Below are 20,790 nucleotides of genomic sequence, written 5' to 3' on the forward strand. Positions count from 1 at the left end.
CTGATGTTATACGCAAACACGTTTAACTGCTAACCATCCTTTGCCTAGGCTGATTTAAGAAACACATTTATTATTACTACAACAGAGCAGAGTTCCTAGAAAAATCTATAATGCTTGGACAGATCAGATGGTAAAAGAAGACCCGTCCGCCAAAGGACACGATGGCTGATACTGTCAGAGCTGATGCTGGCATGGATATCACACAACTGTAAGACCCCCTGTCCACAGCCGAGGCGGAATATCGCTACGGGGGAGGAGGGGTGTGTGCTGACAGATCTCCGAGGTGAGTCTGTTTCTGCTGCACTGTGTTCAACCAGCTCCAGGTTTCCTCCCCACAAACAATAATATTATGGGTGCAAATTACATTTTTTTTGCGGTCCGGTTAAGCCCACTTAAAAGTTACACCATTATAATTTCTCTGCCAGACATGTTTCCAAGGGAACTTTGCTTCTTCCTCTCATAGAGACTGGCTGTGTCTGTGATAATATTACATGACTATCCATACCTGTGGAACCGTCTCACAACAATACTGTGCCTGCTGTGCTGCCCAGTGCCTAAATTTAGTATTGCAGAGATAATAGTGCCATAACTATAGTCAACCCCAACAAAATATTGCCACACACATTGCGCCCCCAAATAATTATGAACAGATAGTGTCCCTGATTGTTATTAGTACCACACAAAGGACCATAGAAAATAATTATGAGTATATAGTGCCACACAGTGCCCTCTGAAATAATTATGCTAAGCAGATACTGTGTCCCCATATGGTCGCAAAAGTAATACTGTCAAAAGTGTCTCCTAAAATAATTGTCCAAGCATTGCACCCCCATAGGGCCTCTGACATTAACTTCCTTCACCATACGTATTCCAAAATGCTAGTTGACACTGTTTAACCCATTAAGTATGCAACCTAGTTTGGTACTTTAGGATGCAACTATTTTGGGGGGATTTTCACCTCCACTTTTCAAAAGTCATAATTTTTTTTCTGTCAACACAGCAAGATGAGACCTTGTACGTTGTGTTATGAGTTGACGTTTGGTGGCACCAAGGTTTATGCTAGCCAGTGACTGATGTGATCCACCAGCAGCAATAAACATTAAAGGGGCTGTCCCACAAGAAAAATGTATCCCCTATCCACAGTATAGTGGATAACTTGCTGGTTGGTGGGAATCCAGCTGCTGGGACCCCCACAATACCGAGAAGGGGGGTCCTGAGCATTCTGAAGTGTAGACAGCAGCAGTCACACTTGCATATCACCATTCCATCCATTTAAATTGAACTGCTGGACAAAGCCAAGTTTAAGCACCTTGCTATATTCATAGTCCCATTCACATGACAGGAGCAGGAGTGCGAATGTGCGAACACTGCTGCTTATACTTTAGGACACGCCAGAAACCCATTCTCATATTTGGTGGGCGTCTTGTGAGTAATAAGTGACTTGTATGGTGGAATAACTCCCCTTTTCCAAATATAGATTAACCCATTAGGGTGCATTCATATGAGCATGTGTGTATGCGTGCTGTAGAGGTGCACTACAGAGAATGACCGGTAGGGGGCAACAGACAGGCAGTCTGGTGCCTGAGACAAGGGGAAAACACCAACAGGTATGGTCAGTAAGTAGGATAAAGGTGTTCCCTCCTGCTACAGTCAGTGGTGAAGTGGGCTGCAAGGCCGAGACAGGTCCAGTGTGAGGGACCTGGGCTGTGAGAGCCCGAGACGGGTCCAGTGAGAGGGACCAGGGCTGTGAGAGCCCGAGACAGGTCCAGTGAGAGGGACTGGGGCTGTGAGAGCCTGAGACAGATCTAGGGGGAGTCCTGGACTGGGAGCAAGAGGTCTGGTGAGAGACCTGAACACTAAAGACAAGCTGTGCTTCTGGACTATTACAGGTCTGTGAAAGTAAATGGATTTATTGCTGTTTAGCTGAGTTGTGGACTTAATTGCTCCTCCTGTGGACTGTTGGAGGAATAAATTGATGGACTTTGCAAACTTTATCATTCTTCTGGAGACCCAGTCATTTCTATCATGCTAAACGTATGTTGAATAAACTGAACAAGAAGTAAAAGCTACCATTGATGTACCCATTAACCCCCGTGTTGCTACATATGGTGTAGGATGCGCTGGCACAAGCGGTGAATGTCCCAGCTCAAAAACGGCAGTGAAAATTCAGACAGCCTCTAGGAGTATGGAGGAATTGCTGAAGCAATTAATAAAGGAGAAGGTGCAGCAACAGTAGACCATGGCTCAGCGGCAAAAAGCCCATGTAGAGGCTATGCAGGTGCAGCTGGAAGAAAGGCAACTCCTAATGAGGCAGTGATGTGTGAACAAGGCTTGAAAAATTCGAAGACACAGCAAGGAGAAATGTTGAATGGGAAGTTCAGATAAATCAGCTCAAGGAAAAGCAGGAAATGGAGAAAGCTGCTTGTAGCTGAGCAGAGAAGCAAGCAGAGGTATTGAGAAGCATACTGGACTTTAAGAAAGCCCAAGAAGCTTGTCAGGAGCAGGTGCTGACCCAGCTACAGATAAGCAGGGATGAAGAAATAGAACTATATGAAACTCAGATCCAGAACCTTAACCAGACTCATGCACTAGCTATGAGGAAACTGTCCCAACGGTTGGAGCAAGCTGAAAGAGGGAAAGAGACCTTGGAAGAGGTCAAACAGGCTGTGGAAAGCAAGTCTACTGAGCTTACCCATAAGCTGAAGGTGCTTTTGCAGGCTAAGAAGGAGTCTGAATGCAAGAGAAATACAGTTGAGATGCAGCTTCAAGAGCTACAAATAAAAATTACTGAAGTTGACAGTGTGCAGACAGCATTGTCTGAGCAGGTGAGCAGGCTGCAGTTGGAGCTGGAAGCTCAGAGTGAAGAGTCCCAGAAGCTACTGCAAGAAGAGACTCAGCAGAGTCTTGGTCTTTGCGCACACCTGAAGACAATGCAAGATGAGAAAAATGTGTTCCTCAAGCAGGTAGAAGATGCAGAAGCTAAGCGAAACCTATCAGAGCAGATTGCAACACTTCAGGCTGAGGTGGTGGATCTGGAATATAGGCTGGAGAAGAGTGCTGTGTGCTTGGATTCTGTGAAAGAGCAGAAAAGAGAAATATAAGGGGAATTAGAAGCTACAAGGCAGCAGTGTGAAAAGAAAACAGCCGCCTATGATAAACTTGAGAAGGTTAAAGTAAGTCGAGAGTTAAGGTTAAGTAACAGTGAGAGTTAGAAGATGTTACTGTGAAGCTTGCTCACCAACAGGACCTTGTGTCCAAACTGGAGAAGAAACAGAAGCTATGTGAACAGGGGCTGACTGAAGAGAAAGCCAGATCGGCGAGATATGCCAATGAACTTGAGCATGCAGAAGAAAGGGCTAATGAGAAAGAAACAGAGGTACTAACCCTGACACGCACCCTGAAAGTGGCGTCAGAAGAAAGAGCAGAGCTTCAGCAGTTCTCAGAGAAGTTGTGCATGAAGATGAAATGCTGGAAATAAAATAGTCAAGTGGCTGAAAGGAGGGTTCAGAGACCAGATATGTCTAAAACCCAGTTCAGACAGAAAAGAAAAAATGTTCTTGTTAAAGAATCTGAAAAAATAGTTACAAGTAGTAAAGAATGCCAAATTATGTTTACAAAGTGAGGCTACTAAAGTTGAGAAAGTCTCAGAAGTAGCAGCAGAAATCTTGGAAGAACTGCAGCAATAGAATAATGACTTCAAAAAGCCAACCCAGAAAGTGAAGAAACAGTTTGTGCAAGTGGTAGAAGCCTATCACAAGTATGCTGGCTCCAGGGACCAACTCATCAGTAAACTGAATACTACCAAGCAAAAGTCAGATTCAGAGGTAAAGGAACTTCGAAGAATGCTATTGGTTCTAACCGATGACAACACTGTACTAAGTCCGGCTGCACACGGCCGTGACGGGCTCCGCCGCGGAATATTCCGCGGCGAAGCCCATCACGGCGCCCCCCAGAGACCCCATACTTACCAGCGGATCCGGAGTCCTGGGTCCCGCATGACGCTTCAGCGTGACGCGCCGGCCACGTCACAAGACACGCCCACAGCGTCACATGACACGGGCGACCGTGTCATATGACGCGCCGGCCGCGTCATATGACGCTGCGGCTGCGGGCGGAGAGGCGATTTCACGCTATCTTCCGCTGTGCTACAGCGGAAGATAGCGTAAGCGGACGGCTTCCACTGACTGCAATGGAAGCCAGCCGCGCATACACCCGCGGCAAATAGAGAATGCCGCGGGTGAGAACGGGAGATTTCACGGTGCAGAATTCAGCGATGGAATTCCGCACCGTGATCATTGAGCTATTAGGTTCAATAGAACCTAATAGCTGCGGGCAACGCGGCCAAAATTGGTCCGTGGGAAGGAGGCCTAAGAGAAGAAATAGAATTGTTACAAAGTGAGGAAGAGCTAATAATTTTAAAGCTGAATGGATTGAAAATAATCTATGGCAAGGCCATGCTGGAGCATGAGCTACAAAAGGAACTGGAAGAATACAGAGAGAAGGTTCTTGAGCTAGAAGAGACCTTCAAAATAAAGGCTCAGTTTGAAAAACTTAACAAGCCGTTGTGCACTGAAATGGAGGACTTAGTTAGCTCCAAGGCTGATGTTGGGAAGAGTGTACATAAACTAGAAAAGTCTACTAAAGCCTTGGAAGAGCAAGGAGAAGAAATTAAGATTCAGATAGAGAAACTTGAAGATGAGTTACAAGCCGCAGAGGATACAAAGTTGCACTTGGAAGCCGACTTGCAAGTGGTGAGGGCACAGTCTGACAGAGATCTGCAAGGATGTGATGAGCAGAGGGAAGACAAGAAGAAAGAACTTGTCAGACAAGTGAAAATAGAAAGAGACCCCTGAGGCTGGAGTTTTGTCCCTGGAGGGCCAAAAGAAGAAAAGTGTGATATGGCCTACCGCCTTTATTAAGGGGGAGGGATATGTAGAGGTGCACTACAGAGAATGACCGGTAGAGGCCAACAGACAGGCCGTCTGGTGCCTGAGGCAAAGGGAAAACACCCACAGGTGTGGTCAGTAAGTAGGATAAAGGTGTTACCACCTGCTAAAGTCAGTTGTTAAGTGGGCTGCAAGCCGAAGCCAGGTCCAGTGAGAGGGGCCGGGGCTCTGTGAGAGCCTGAGACAGGTCCAGTGAGAGGGGCCGGGGCTCTGTGAGAGCCCAAGACAGGTCCAGTGAGAGGGGCAGGGGCTCTGTGAGAGCCCAAGACAGGTCCAGTGAGAGGGGCAGGGGCTCTGTGAGAGCCCGAGACAGGGCCAGTGAGAGGGGCCGGGGCTCTGTGAGAGCCCGAGACAGGGCCAGGGGGAGACCTGGACTGCGAGCAAGAGGTCTGGAGATAGAACTGAACACTAAAGACAAGCTGCGCTTCTGGACTACTACAGGTCTGTGAAAGTAAATGGATTTATTGCTGTTTAGCTGAGTTGTGGACTTAAAGGGGTTGTCCCGCGGCAGCAAGTGGGTCTATACACTTCTGTATGGCCATATTAATGCACTTTGTAATGTACATTGTGCATTAATTATGAGCCATACAGAAGTTATCAAAAGTTTTATACTTACCTGTTCCGTTGCTGGCGTCCTCGTCTCCATGGTGCCGACTAATTTTCGGCCTCCGATGGCCAAATTAGCCGCGCTTGCACAGTCCGGGTCTTCTGCTTTCTTCAATGGAGCCTCTCGTGCAGGATGCCGGCTCCGTGTAGCTCCGCCCCGTCACGTGCCGATTCCAGCCAATCAGGAGGTTGGAATCGGCAATGGACCGCACAGAAGAGCTGCGGTCCACGGAGGAAGAAGATCCCGGCGGCCATCTTCACCGGTAAGTATAGAAGTCACCGAAGCGCGGGGATTCAGGTAAGCGCTGTGCTGGTTTTTTTTAAGTCCCTGCATCGGGGTTGTCTCGCGCCGAACGGGGGGGGGGGGGGTTGAAAAAAAAACAACCCGTTTCGGCGCGGGACAACCCCTTTAATTGCTCCTACTGTGGACTGTTAGAGGATTAAATTGATGGACTTTGCAAACTTTATCATTTTTCTGGAGACTCAGTCGTTTCTGTTATGCTAAACTTATGTTGAATAAACTGAACAAGAAGTAAAAGTTCCCATTAGTGTACTCATTAACCCCTGTGTTGCTACAGTACATAGGTGCGCACAAAACCACACACACACACGTAAGTGCACAAACACGCGTGAATACAAGTCAGTGCAGCATTGCTTTCAATGGGTCTGCTGCTGCTGCCAACGGCCCCATTGAACGCAATAGGATGCTGGCAACCCCTGCACTGATTTTCAGGGAAGGGCTTGAAATAGCCCTATCTTTGACAGCCGGGTGCGGGCAGATTTTAAATGTGCCGGACTCTCTGGCCATCGGCGCGTGCACAAAAGCCTGTGGCGGGTCCCGATTGTCGTAGGACATAACTGAGGATGGGGGTAGTATTTTCAGATGCCCCCATGGATCTGATCCATGAGGGCAGCTCATCCATTGGATAGCGCCAATCGCATTGCCAGTGGGGTGGGGGGCTCCCCATGGCCCCTCATTTTACGTCCTCTAGGATTAAAGCCCACTTAGGAAGGAAGTAAAAAGACAATGGGGCTGTCACTAAGGGGTTAAACGACATGTTGATAGTTCACTTCTGCGGTGACTTAGGTCTCTTTAGGCCGTAGGCGTTTTTATGTGCGCCTGCTGCCGCCATAAAAATGGGTGAACGGGCGCACAAATATAACATTTGTGCGCCCGTTTAGACGACATGGGCCTGGCGCAAATACAACTAGCCTGCATTGCCCTCAGGCTTAGCTCTGCTAAGCTGTCTCCCTCTTCCCTCCCCCTTGCCAGCTTTCTGCTAGGGAAGGGGGCGGGAGCTACCGCCCCTCTTCTCCCCACTTCGGCAGCCAGCAATGGGAGGGGGCAGGACGGGGCGGAATTTTAGCAACTAGCTCCATCCCCGCCCACCCCCTTCCATTGAAAAGAGGCGGCAAGGGATGGAGAGGATGCCGCGGGAATACGCCCGTATGATCTGATGCATTAGAATCCAATGCATCTGATGGTAGCGTATATAGGCTGGCCGTGAGAATGGCGGCCAATATACGCTCATGTGAATAAAGCCTTAGTCCTCATTCATACTATCATGAAAATCACGCAGAAATTGTCCATTCACACCATTACTACTCTGCTGCTCTGAAAGGAGAAAGAGAGGTGAAAGAAAGCCCCTTCTCTGCAGGTCTTCCCTTTATCCCAGCGGGGCTATAGGGATATCCCCAGCAGCTGCAAGACTGGGGTTCACCTGCAAGGGAGAAGAAGGAATTCCCCGCGGGGCTAGAGAGAGAGCGAGGCTAGAGGGGCGCAGCTAGAGAGTAGTTCCATCTAGTCCCGTCCTCTCGCAGCAGCACCCCCATGTGACTAGCTTTTAAATACACTAATTAAGATTGGGACTCGATAATGTCAAAAAGTCATTCATGTATATATACACTGTATACGGGCAAGCGTGAAAACACATACTGCCATGTGAAGTAAGCCTTAGGCCGGGTTCACGCAGGCAAAATGCAGATAATAGAACCCATTGATTTCAATACGTTTGTTTACATTTATGTATTTTGCGCAGGCATTTTAGTTGCACAAAAAAAAAAAAAATAAAACCTGCTACATGTTTCTGCATATTTGCCCACCAAAGGTCCCCTTATAAAGAATGGTGTGATTGACGTCTCCTTCACATGGACTATTTTCTGTAACAAAGTTACATGCATCAAAAAATTGTGTCTAATAGAACCAATGATTTCCTATGGAAACCTTCAGATGAACAATTGGTAGCTGTGTCAAAAAATTGCACAAAAAAGCATAGGGCATCAGCGTGAAAAAATAGGTCAAGACCTATCTTGTTGCAGAAAATCGCAGAAGCCAGATAGACTTTAATGGGAGACTATGCGAGGCGGCCAACAAAGAGTGATTAATTCCCTGACAGCGGCAAGACCAGGGTTTCCTTGCAGGAAAGAAGAAGGAATTCCCCAGCAGCGGTAAGACCGGGGATACCCTGCAGGAGAGAAGAACGGATTTCCCAGCAGCAGCGAGACTGTAGTTTCCCTGCAGGGGAGAAAAAGGAATTCCCCAGCAGCAGTGAGATCAGGGTTTCCCTGCAGGAAAAAAAGAAGGAATCCCCACGGTCTAGCTGCTGCTGGGGAATTTCATCCAGCCCCACTGAGATGAAGGGAAGCCCTGCAGAGAAGGAGGTTCCCTGCAGGGCTTTCCTTCATTTCTGCTCCTGGAGCTGCAGCACTTCTTTTCAGCAATATGTAGCTCTCAATTCTGTGAACAGGCAATTTCACCACTAATTAAGCTCAGGACTTGATAGCCGGAAATCGTCCATTCACATGATTCTCTGCAGCGCTAGCTGGAATTTTTTCTTTTAGCGCAGCTAGATTGTGTGTGATTTTGTAGCCTGTGTGAAGAAGGCCTAACTCTCCACACCGCCATATGAATAACCCCATGCAGTTGGCAGTAAAATCCTGGCCCCAACTAGTCCAGCACCGATAACCAGGCTTCATTGGAAGCCTTTGAATTTTCCCATCTAACGCAGCTCCACGGAAAACTTGTCACTTGGTTTTATGTGGCACTGAGGTCACAGATCTAATCTCTATGCAGGGAAGCCCCAATATTGAGAGGGACGGTGCTTTAATAAAGTGGCCTTCAGTGTATGTTACGTGTGAGGCGATCTTTCCCTACTTCAATGGATTGTAAAAACGTTCTTGGTTTATTGGCATTGCATTTGTCACATACTTAACGTTGTCCTGTAGCCCTAGCCATTTCCATTTGACAAGCTGCAAGCTAAGACTAAATGACTCTCCTTTCCCAGTGATTTTTGGTGCTAACGCCCTATAAATGACACGTGTGAATATTTTTGCTGTAAATTAGGAGCCTTTATGAAGTTTGAATGACGGGGCGCAGGCTAAGGGTCATATTGCATCCTAGAGGAATGTATCATCATGTCGGGTCAGGTAGATGGAATGGAGCTGTGGGGTGTCAATTATCTGGATCTCCACTTTTTGCATAACTCGCTCATCCGATGCCAGAGGGGTAGGACTGTAGGGTGGTCCAAAGTCACGCAGGACCCCCAGGCTCACAGGGGATCACTTGGCTCTCATGTAACACACGGTCCTGATAATCCTTCCATTTACTTACAGTCAGTTTTTTAAGTGAAGCTCTTATGAGGCGGCTGCAGGACTAATTACTTCACAGGTAGACGGGGTCAATCCCTTAATACCTCCAAAGTGCATCTGACACTTAAACAAAAGCTACCAACTTATCAGGAATACTACTGACATCATGACAGCAAACAAGGAAACGAGCAGTTCATGTAAAAATGTAGCAGAGCCAAATCTGTAATTTAGGGCTTATTCACACGGGGACCTACGAGCGCAGAAATCACTTGCGGCTATTGAAACAATGGTTTCCTATAGGAACGTTCAGATGTTTTTTGCGCATATAAAATTCCTTCATCTGAAAGTTCCCATAGGAAACCATTGGATCTAATAGCCGCTCTCTGATGGGAGCAGGAAAGTGGAATCCCCAGCGCAGATGTGAAACCACCCTAAGGGCTCCTGCAGACAGCCGTTTTTGTGCACGTTTTCACGTGCTTAAAATCGTTTGCGCAAATTACTAACAATAGAACCCATTGATTTCAGTGGGTTCTCTCACATTCAGTGTTTTTATGCTATATTTTTGCACGCGCTAAGATATACATGACATTCAGGAGTCTATGGGGGTGTACAAATGCACCCTGTCTGCACAGAACTGTGTGATTTAGCGGTGTTAGTAGATAACACCGGGGATTAATTAGGCTGCTCAGCCGGTTCAATCAGATGTGACCCGTATGGATTTGAATGGGCTCGGTAGTGTGAAAAAGTACAGTAACAGCGATGCTATGCGTGCAAAAGCATGTGTTAGCGCTCCTTTCACAGCTCAATCACGTCCCGCTCTCAAAAACGTATACACGTATTCCTATGCTCACCTGCAAGAGCCCTAACAGGGTTTTACTGGTATAGGAAGGGTGGTTTCACATCTGGGTTGGAACCTCTACCCGGAGGGCCTGTCGTAGACTGAGCCGGAGATACCAAAAGAGAAAAAGCACTGCATGCATGCAGCGCTTTTTCTTCCGTCCCAAAACCAGACAAAAGGGTGGAAAGTGGGCGGAACCCATTATAGTAAATGGGATCTGCCCTGGTGCTGTTTGGTTCCATCAACAGGGATTCCCCTTTCCTGCTCCCTGAATGGAGCAGGAAAGCGGAATCCCCAGTGCAAGTGTGAAACCACTCTTAGGATAAGCTGGCTACCGAGTCCTAAGTTTCCTCCATACACATCATTCTGCAGCTCCTGCCTGCATCCACCTGGCCTGAAAGTTCTTCTTCATTGCAGTGTTCAGTATAGGCTAGTTCTACAGCCAAACTATGGAAGTCCCAAGTCTTTCTTCCACCGAGCACCATAACCCAAAGCTTGCAGTTGTGACCACTATGAGAGGTATAATGCCGGGTCACACCGGTCAAACAGGCAGCTGGAGCCGGTACGGACTTGGTCTCTTCGGAAGCAAACTCCCCTGCGCCTGACCCCCACCTGCAAATCCCTACGTCCACCACCGCCCGGGTTACAACAGGACCCCCATCTACTATGTATCACTTATAATACTAGTGTCCTTTAATGTGGCAAAGGTACCTATGCCCCCTGAGGCACCAGGACCTGGATGAGAGTGCTACCCTCACACCTCCTATAGCTATGCCTCTAGAACCTCATTCATTATTGGTACCATCTTTACAAGGAGACCATAGCTATAAAGGGGACAATATTCATAAGGGTCGCCATCTTTGTAAGGGGAAACATTTTAAGAGGAACCATCTTCATAGATATGAGGGGTCACGTTTATGAGGGTGACCGTCTTCATAAGGAAGACCTATATAAGGGTGACTATCTCTGTAAGGAGGATCTTCTATACAATCTTATAAAGATTGTAAGCATTAGGGCTTATTCACACAGGCGAGAATCTCACGTGAATTGTGTGCTCTGTGGGTCAGACAAAACTCGCATGAACTCCATTCTTTTGAATGGACTTATCACATGGGCGATTATGTTCGTCGCAGCTTGCTCTATTTTTTGGTGTTTCCTAGGAACGTCTCGCCCATTGTTTTCAATGGGACCTAAAAAGACATTGCATGGCACTCGCAGGCCGTGCGATGTGCATACAAGTGTGATGTGATGTTTCCCATTGAAATCAATGGGAAACACTTGCGATCCTCTGATGTATGTGAAGCACGCACGTGAAGATCGCAATTTCACTGTAGTGACCAAAGGCGTTTTTTAATCAAGAATTGGTGCGAAAAACACACGTTAGCCCCATACCGTGATCGCCTATGTGAATTTAGTCTAAGATATGAAGAACATTATAGGTTGTGGATGGATTGGGCCAAGATTTAATTTGGCTTTTGTAACATTTTACAAGATGACCACTAGATGGCGCTTTTACTTCACATAATAGTTTTCCAAACATCTGTCTCAATGCTGTCAAAAGCTGGGCATACACTTCAGAGACGTGCTATAGTCTGATATACTGCAGGATCATATGTGCATCAGTTAGGTCTGTCACCTTTAAGGTCCTGTGGCACAATGGCTAGCATCGTTACCTTGCAGCATTGGGGTACTGGGCTCAAATCTGACCAAGGCCAACATCTACATGGAGTTTGTATGTTCTCCCTGTGTTTGCATGAGTTTCTAGTGAATTTAGATTGTGAGCCCCATGAAGGTCAGGGCCCATTGCAAGTGATGAGAATCTCTATACGGCGCTGTGGGTATATAAATGAGTAAAATCAATTAATAATGGAAACATAAGGGAACATCTATCATCAAAGGAACTATTGGTATCCATTTTCTGGTAACTTTTCTTCCTTTATGAAGCTTAAAGATGCAACAAAGATGTTGTAAAATGTTGATAAATTTGTCACATACAGCTTTTTGATCGCATTTATTGTGCTTTTTGAGAGGTAAAACAAACAAAATAAGTATTTTGCCTCAATTTTTTAAACATTTTTTTGCTGTGCAAGATAAATAGTGTGCTCAAATTATAGAACAGGTCGTTATAGACATGATGATACCAAATATGTGGCTTTTTATTACATTTTTATATAAATAGAGGAAAATGAGCACAATTTTTTTTTGTTTTCTTACACTCTTTATGTCCCTTAAGGGGACCTGAACCATGGCAGCTATGATTCCTATGATGAGGCATTGTAGGATTTCTGCAATGCCTTATCGCTTGTAATAGCGATCATGGGCAATGGAAAGCCGGGACACCAGTATCAATGATACTACAATGATTACATTGTGGGGGTTCGATAACGTCACAGAGGGAGCACCCTCCCTCTGTGAACCCTATGTAGATCGCGGCATGTAGGGGGTTAACAGCAAGGGACGCTGTCCTTATGTACACCTGCTGTTGCAGTGGGAGGCCGACTATCAGTAACAGCCGGCTCCTGCTGCGGGATAGCGTGGGCTCACTTCTGAACCCGCGACATCCACATGATGTAAGCTTATGGCCTGTGGTATTAAGGGGTTAACTATGACAGGAGATGGGCAGCCACTTTGTAAATCACCCAGCTACTAAAGTGAGATTGCAACAAATTTAGTGACTTTTTTAAAAGTTGCAAGTCATAAATGTCTCTAAAAACCTCCCGTCACTCCAACCCCGCTGCCTTTTCCAGACGCTTTTTAAAAAGTGGACTAAGATACGTAAAATTTCTTTTCAGTGCAAATCACTACTAAAACTGAATTGCAGGAAAAAAAAGTTGCAACTTCTGGGGCAACACCAATAGTAAATGTGCCCCTTTGTGTTTCAGTTCTTTACCATTTGAAGAACGTCGCAGTGAACAGTAACATTAGGGCGTATTCACTTAAATAGCGTTTCATACAGCGGTCCACGTAACCTATGTGCCAGGCGAATTGCGCCAAATGTGTTAAGGTGCTTGCACCTCTTAATATATTAGTCGACTCTGACGGCACCTCAGTACACCAGATTGAAACCCACGCCAGTTCCATGCTGCTGCAGGTTTCCGCTGTAATTTACGCTAGTTTCTGGTATAACATATAGTAAAAGTGACAGGCCGCGTACTGCCTTGCCCAACATTTTGAAAGTGGTGCGGCTCAGCGTAAAGTCTTGAAAAGGTGCCATTTTTGCACGTACACCAAAATTGTAACATATGCCCCATAATTTTGGTCCTGGGTTGTAACATAATGGTACATATGCCCCATTATGTTTTTTACATCATGAGGCTTATAACCCGCCGACCTCCTCCTGCTCACATATACGTCCCTTCTTGAACTTGACGGACCTACAGAATGTCTCTTTTCAGCCATACAATGTATTCAGACAAGGTAATACTCCATTAGTTGGACACAACAGCAGGACAAGTCACTTTCCTGTCCTTGACTGAACTGATACGTTGCAACAAACTCTCAGTTCAGAACAGATTTTGAACCTGTGGATATGAACATGAAAGTTCTATTCAGTGACCAGTAGCAGAGATCTTTGGATTTTGGTTACCAAAGCCAAAAAAATCCACCCTTCGGTTCTGAGACATAATTCTGTCTTGGGAGATATATTGCCTGCAGTTGTTCTTCTCTTCTATCCCTTTGCAATCTTCAGGCTACCTAATCCACACATCGCATTGATAAATGCACAATGTGTGCTCTGTGATTGGCCAAAGCCGATCATGTGATCAGCACTGACCAATCAGAAAGCAGTGCAAAGTATGCATTAGGAAGTTAGAGAATTGCTGCAGCTATCTTGGACAGCTGAAAATGGGGCCTGAAATCAGCGGATTGAAGGGGCGGCAAAGAAGTCCTACTTCTAGCCTGGGATAGAATTTTGTCCCAAAATCAAAGCGTTACTTTAAAGAGACTCTGCCACCTCCTTTTAGTCCTATAAGCTAAGCTTACGGGCTGAAAGTAGGTGACCCATGGAGTCCGGGGATGTAAGTGTTATACCTACCTCCCTTTTCGTTCCCCTGGTGTGAGCGCTGAAAGCTGCTAAATAGTCCGCCAATTATAAAATGAAAATGGGTGGACTATGTAGCGCATTGCTCAGTGCATTGAGTGGCGACTTTCAGTGCTGCCCCCTGGAGAACAACGAGGGAGGTAAGTATAACACTTACATCCCCAGAGTCAGCCGGTCACCTATTTTCAGCCCATAAGCTAGGTCATAGGGCTAAAAATTGGTGACAGATTCCCTGTTATGTAACTTTCGCTATCTCCATACAGCACCTCAATTTTCTTTTCTGCCTATGGGGCAATTAGTAGGGGTACAAAAAAAGGTGTGTGCACATCTCGATCTTTAATTACAACCCCACTGAAGATGATGCCTAGGTTAAAAGAAACTTTTTTTTACTATATTTTAAGAAGTTTCCAGCAGGTAACTGTAATATGACTGCACATTGTACCATCTCAGCCGAGCAGAACCACCTCATATATTAGCAGCACTGCAGGAGATCCCTCCTCTGTGGGCTTGGATACGGTGGGTATTTTATTGTTTGCTAAACTTTTGAACCCCTTGCCCAGTAGGCCACATCTGTGCCACTTGCCCTTTTAACTTTGATGATAAAGGGAAAGAATTAATCATTGAATTCAATAGCTACAAATGAACACCTTCCTCCATGAAGCTGACCGAAGTAGTCCCAACCTGACAGCAGAACACAATAGCTGTTACATTTATAGTAACCTGTGCCTACATGTCACTTGACCTAGGACATGGTGCCCACCTAGAGTATCATGCTAACAGGAGTGGATGGTACAGTGTTCACCAGCATTGTATAGTAGGAGGCATCTGGGTTGAATGTTCTCTACAACGTCTAAAAATGTAATGCTATATAGTGCCCCAATAATACTGCCATATACCGACTATGTAATATTGCTTATACTGTCTGCAGATCATAGAGCTCAGGTCCCAATTACACTGGAGAACTGTAGTTTTGACACATCCTGAGAACGTTGATGGAGGCTCCCTCACATTTGTACTTTTTGCTAACTATCATTTGGCTCTGTCACCAGGGCTGAGCTCACACATTACCCGGCGTGCCATGTGCGATAGTCTCACAATGAAATGTGTACTTGCTGCGTGCTGCCAATCCCCAGGCACTATCTTGGTGTGTGTGCGTGCAGATTACGCACCAAAATGGAGCAGGCTGTGACTTTTTTGTGCGAGTAATATGCTGGAGTGAGTGGCCTAATACAAGTCAATGGGCTATTGGCACACAGGAAAATTGTGCCCGCAATGACAATTCACCCGTGTGAGAGCACCCAAACACTGTACACACCACAGCCATAGGTAGAATTTCCTTGATTCAGGTCAAAAATGTAGTTTGCCATCATACACTTGCAAATAAGGCCATATTTACACGGTCAAGAGCGAGTTGTGCCTGAGATTCCTGGGTGTAACTTGCATCGCACAACACGCGGGACACTGTCCATGCTGTGTGCTGTACGATGTGCAGGAGGCCACATCTTGCAAGTCCTATTCATGCACGAAAATAAGGCGTAGCGTGAGATCAAAAAATGTCAGCATTGGTTCGAGTGAAAAATCACTCATGAACATAATGGGCTATCACAAGTCGCGAGTTCTCGCAATTGCACAGAACATGCGCATTATTGTTGTCCATGTAAATACAGCATAAGAGCTTATTCAGACGACCGGATTTACTCAGGTATTTAGCCGTGTACAAAAATGTATGAAATAACACGACCGTGCGAAGCATTGGTTTACAATGAGTTCATTCAGAAGAATGATTTTTGTGAAACGTTAAATAATTGCGCTGGGAAAAATAGCGCATACTTGGTTTTATACGCCGCATGAAAAGATAGGTCTTGCCCTTTTCTTTTGACGTGATAAGCAGCTAGCTCACATAGACTTCTATGGAAGCTTGAAAAAGGGGAGGGGGGAGGGAGTTACCCTGCGTCCAACACTGTGAAAAGAAGACAGCTGGACCGATTTAAGCATTCTTGGTGCTCATGCCGAGCATTTTACAGCGATCGATGGATTTCATTGCTTCAGCGTATTCTTTTGCCTATACTGAATGGCATAAAATACTCGAATAAAAATCAGGACTCGATCACAGCAAATTTTCATTCATGCAATTATACGGTGCGTATGGACAACTGTAAAAACGCATACGGTTGTGTGAAGGAGGTCTAAGGGTTAGTAAATCCCTTGGAAATAACTGGATTTCTGTGCTGCTAACTGACAAAATGGGGTCTGATTGTTAGCTAAGATACAATTATAGACAAACTTGAGGACAAGTGAACCTCTGTGTTAATGACTTTTTCAAGAGCTATTTGGCAAAAGGTGTTTCTGTGTAAAAGATGAGATTGGAAATATGTAATTCACAGGTGTTTTGCTCATTAAATAAAGAAGCATAAAGCCTGGTTGCTGACAAATCTCTCCTTTTCAAAAAAGATTGGTCAGTGTGAACTATGCCTCAATGCAAATTACTTTCAGAAGAACACAGAAGACATTTTTTATAGAGACACATGTAGCTGGAAAAGGCTACAGAAGCTAAAGACCTGGGTGTATACCAATCCACAATTAGTCAAATTATCTACAAATTGGAGAAAATTCAAAATTGTTGCCACACTCCTTATGAATGGGCATCCTGTTAAGTTTATTCCAAGAGCACCATGTACAATCCTGAAAGAGATGAGAAAGAACCCAATGGGAACAGCAGAAGTCCTACAGAAGATTGTACAAACTTCAGAAACCTCTGTTCATATGTCCACTATTAGAAAAACTCTGACCAAGAATGGTGTTCATGGAAGTACACCATAAATGAGGCCACTGCTGTTAAAGAAAAAAACATTGTGGCCTATCTTAGGTTTGTCTGAGTCCAACTGTGTTGTGATGTTTCTCAGTGCTTTTGGAAAATGCTCTCTGGATATATAGGACAAAAGTAGAACTTTTTAGCACAAATGCACAATGCTATGTCTGGAGGAAAATGAACAAACCAACACCAAAACTTCATTTGAGACTTTATTCACACTAGCGTCTTTACGTGGCTATCTAGCTGCGTTTTTACATCAGCCGAAAATTGCAACTATTGGAAGCCTTGGTTTTCAATGTATTCGTTCAGGTGACAGATTTTTTAGCTGCGTAAAAACATTGCGTCCAAAAAAATAGCACATACGCAACTGCAATCGTCGACCGAAATTATATGCTGATAGGTCTTGCTTTATTTTTTGACCGATATACGCTGGCCACTCCCACAGAGTCCTATGGGAGCTGGAAAAAAAAGGGGGGGAAGCCAGTTTAGCTGTGTCCAACGCAGGAAAGAGCTTACAGGTGCCTCTATTTAGGCATTAGAAGTTATTCCGAGGATTTATGCCGTGCGAGGGATTTACAGGCTGCGGCGTATTTTTTTGCTAATACATCGTACTCGGCCATGTGAATGGACGAAAAAGCACTAATTAAGCTCGGGCCGTCATCGTGTCTTTTCTTCATTCACGTGATTTAACGGCGTGTGCAGGCGACCGTCAAAACGCATACGCTTTTGTGAAGGAGCCCTAATTGTGTGAAGCCTGGTGGAGGAAGCATCATGATTTGCTTTGCTACTTCAGGGCCTGTAAATACTGGGATCTTTGAGGGAACAATTTATTCTAAGGTGCATCAAATCATTTTACAGGAGAACGTAAAGGCAGTTGTCCATGACTACAAGCTGAAGAGACGTTGGGTGATGCAACAAGATAATGACCAAAAGCACACGAGTAAATCAACTAAGGCTCCCTGCCCCCCTCCTTATCCTGAGCAGTGCCAGGGTGTCAGCCCTCTGCATCACGACCAGTGCCGGAGTGTCAGCCCACCGGATCCCGACCAGTGACGGAGTGTCAGCCCACCGGATCCCGACCAGTGACGGAGTGTCAGCCCTCCGCATCCCGACCAGTGCCGGAGTGTCAGCCCACCGGATCCCGACCAGTGACGGAGTGTCAGCCCACCGGATCCCGACCAGTGACGGAGTGTCAGCCCTCCGCATCCCGACCAGTGCCGGAGTGTCAGCCCTCCGCATCCCGACCAGTGCCATAGTGTGAGCCCTCCGCATCCCGACCAGTGCCGGAGTGTGAGCCCTCCGCATCCCGACCAGTGCCGGAGTGTGAGCCCTCCGCATCCCGACCAGTGCCGGAGTGTGAGCCCTCCGCATCCCGACCAGTGCCGGAGTGTGAGCCCTCCGCATCCCGACCAGTGCCGGAGTGTGAGCCCTCCGCATCCCGACCAGTGCCGGAGTGTGAGCCCTCCGCATCCCGACCAGTGCCGGAGTGTGAGCCCTCCGCATCCCGACCAGTGCCGGAGTGTGAGCCCTCCGCATCCCGACCAGTGCCGGAGTGTGAGCCCTCCGCATCCCGACCAGTGCCGGAGTGTGAGCCCTCCGCATCCCGACCAGTGCCGGAGTGTGAGCCCTCCGCATCCCGACCAGTGCCGGAGTGTGAGCCCTCCGCATCCCGACCAGTGCCGGAGTGTGAGCCCTCCGCATCCCGACCAGTGCCGGAGTGTGAGCCCTCCGCATCCCGACCAGTGCCGGAGTGTGAGCCCTCCGCATCCCGACCAGTGCCGGAGTGTGAGCCCTCCGCATCCCGACCAGTGCCGGAGTGTGAGCCCTCCGCATCCCGATCAGTGCCGGAGTGTCAGCCCTCCGCATCCCGACCAGTGCCGGAGTGTCAGCCCTCCGCATCCCGACCAGTGCCGGAGTGTCAGCCCTCCGCATCCCGACCAGTGCCGGAGTGTCAGCCCTCCGCATCCCGACCAGTGCCGGAGTGTCAGCCCTCCGCATCCCGACCAGTGCCGGAGTGTCAGCCCTCCGCATCCCGACCAGTGCCGGAGTGTCAGCCCTCCGCATCCCGACCAGTGCCGGAGTGTCAGCCCTCCGCATCCCGACCAGTGCCGGAGTGTCAGCCCTCCGCATCCCGACCAGTGCCGGAGTGTCAGCCCTCCGCATCCCGACCAGTGCCGGAGTGTCAGCCCTCTGCATCCCGACCAGTGCCGTAGTATGTCTCCGCCAGCTTTGGGCGTTACCTGTAGGTGAGCCTGGCCAACCCATACTTTTGATGGAGACATACTACACTAATACCGTACCTCTTGTTTGCAGCTCCATGAAACATTCAGTGGAGGTGATTGCTGATAGAGGGGGAACTACAGGTTATTAAATACAAGGGCTCACTTACTTTTACTTGGGATGATATTCAATGTGCTTTATAAAAGAGATGAACTGTACAGCTGTATGTGACTTAGTATTAAAATGTGACCTCATTGTTTTCTATCAATGTAGAAATCCTGATCATTCTAAAGGGCTTACTTACATTTTCTTGCAATTATATATTTTTCTCTAGTTTTGTGCTATTATTGGCTTTTCTTTTCCATCAGAGACAAGCATGCACCTGTATATCAGTGAGCTGGCATGGTTTCGGGCTCAGTGGCGTGCCTCGGTGTCTCTGCATTTCCCATCATTCAGGACTTGGAAGGTAACTGTGGAAGGAGGGGCAGACAAGCAGATGTGTCAGGGATTAGCTGCTGGGCTTCCCTCTATCCACCTTCTATGCTATAATTGGCCGCCTGGCTTCTGTCTTCCCTCTTTTCCACTTCTCTATCAGATTTAGTGCTGAGGAGCAGCTGCCACAGAAGGACCCTCATACATCACCCTGAAGGAGGCCAATGAGAACACCAGAAGAAAGCTGAACTTCTCTGTAACATTCTGGAGGAAGTTAAAATCTCAAAGTTGATAATTACTAATGACTTTACTGGTAAGTAACCTTTAATTCTCAATAGATTCAATAGAATGCATGCCACCTATTAAATATCTGCAGATGTAGAAGAGCTGAGTTTGTAATTTGGTACTCATGGTGATATTGTAATGTGTTATCTGTGGCTTTACATGGGACTGATGGTAAATCCTTCTGCAGTATCTTAACTCAATCTTAATATTAAATGACAGATGAAATGTAATATGTGTTAGATATAAGATACTGTATGATATAGATAGATAGATAACGGTGTTGAGTTTTTCCCACAATTCCCCATGATATCACTTCCATGAATCTATTTGCACTACAAGTACACCTTTACTTTATTAGTTACAGAAGTGAAGGATACTTCTGTCTTGGCTCGGCACCTGAGGGCTGTTGTCTCCTGCGTTCAGTCCTAAATCCTAGTTTTCTCCCGACATTCTACATCAGATCTCGTATGATTAGAGGCTCCAGTTGATTTACTGGGATGCGCCCTGTATAGAGAATCCAAGACTCCACATAGTAGGGAGAAGAATCTGCCAGTCTGGCACATTATAATGTGTTGTTGGCAGCTTCTTGTTCCTTTCTTCTGTTCTTATAGTTTACTTCATTCCTGACCTTATTTGTTTATGAGATGACCCAACCTGATAGTGTAATATTGCTCTGGATGCATGTATGCAGTCATTAATACTGGAAGTTGTAGCAACACAACGGGAGCACTGCAGGACATTCTATGCAGGACTAAGAAAATACTCTAGAAATCTTCATTCATCAGTGTGCAATATGCAGTGTCGATAGATACAAAGGTGGATATGAGATGGATGGATAGTTATGAGATGGATGGATAGTTATGAGATGGATGGATAGATATGAGATGGATAGATAGATATGGGATGGGTAGATAGATATGAGATGGATGGATAGATATGAGATGGATAGATGAATAGAAAGGTGGATGGAAGATAGAAAGATAGGAGATAAATAGATACAAGATAGAGAGATAAATGGAATATA

The 20,790-nt window shown here is 46.4% G+C and overlaps 1 protein-coding gene across 3 annotated transcripts in view; it reads left to right on the top strand.

Annotated features, from left to right (window-relative positions):
• The first annotated feature begins 19,628 nt into the window (after positions 1–19,628).
• The window catches only part of COL14A1 (collagen type XIV alpha 1 chain), a 175,831-nt gene continuing 174,669 nt past the window's right edge, over positions 19,629–20,790 (top strand). Inside the window, exon 1 of one of the 3 annotated variants that reach the window (XM_066578459.1) lies at positions 19,629–19,794. The gene's annotated coding sequence lies outside the window, so the exon portion shown is untranslated. The remainder of the gene's footprint in view (positions 19,795–20,790) is intronic. The other 2 variants (XM_066578458.1, XM_066578460.1) reach the window with 2 other exon arrangements.

The sequence above is a fragment of the Eleutherodactylus coqui genome, chromosome 9 (assembly GCF_035609145.1).
Source record: "Eleutherodactylus coqui strain aEleCoq1 chromosome 9, aEleCoq1.hap1, whole genome shotgun sequence".
Taxonomy (NCBI): Eukaryota; Metazoa; Chordata; class Amphibia; order Anura; family Eleutherodactylidae; genus Eleutherodactylus; species Eleutherodactylus coqui.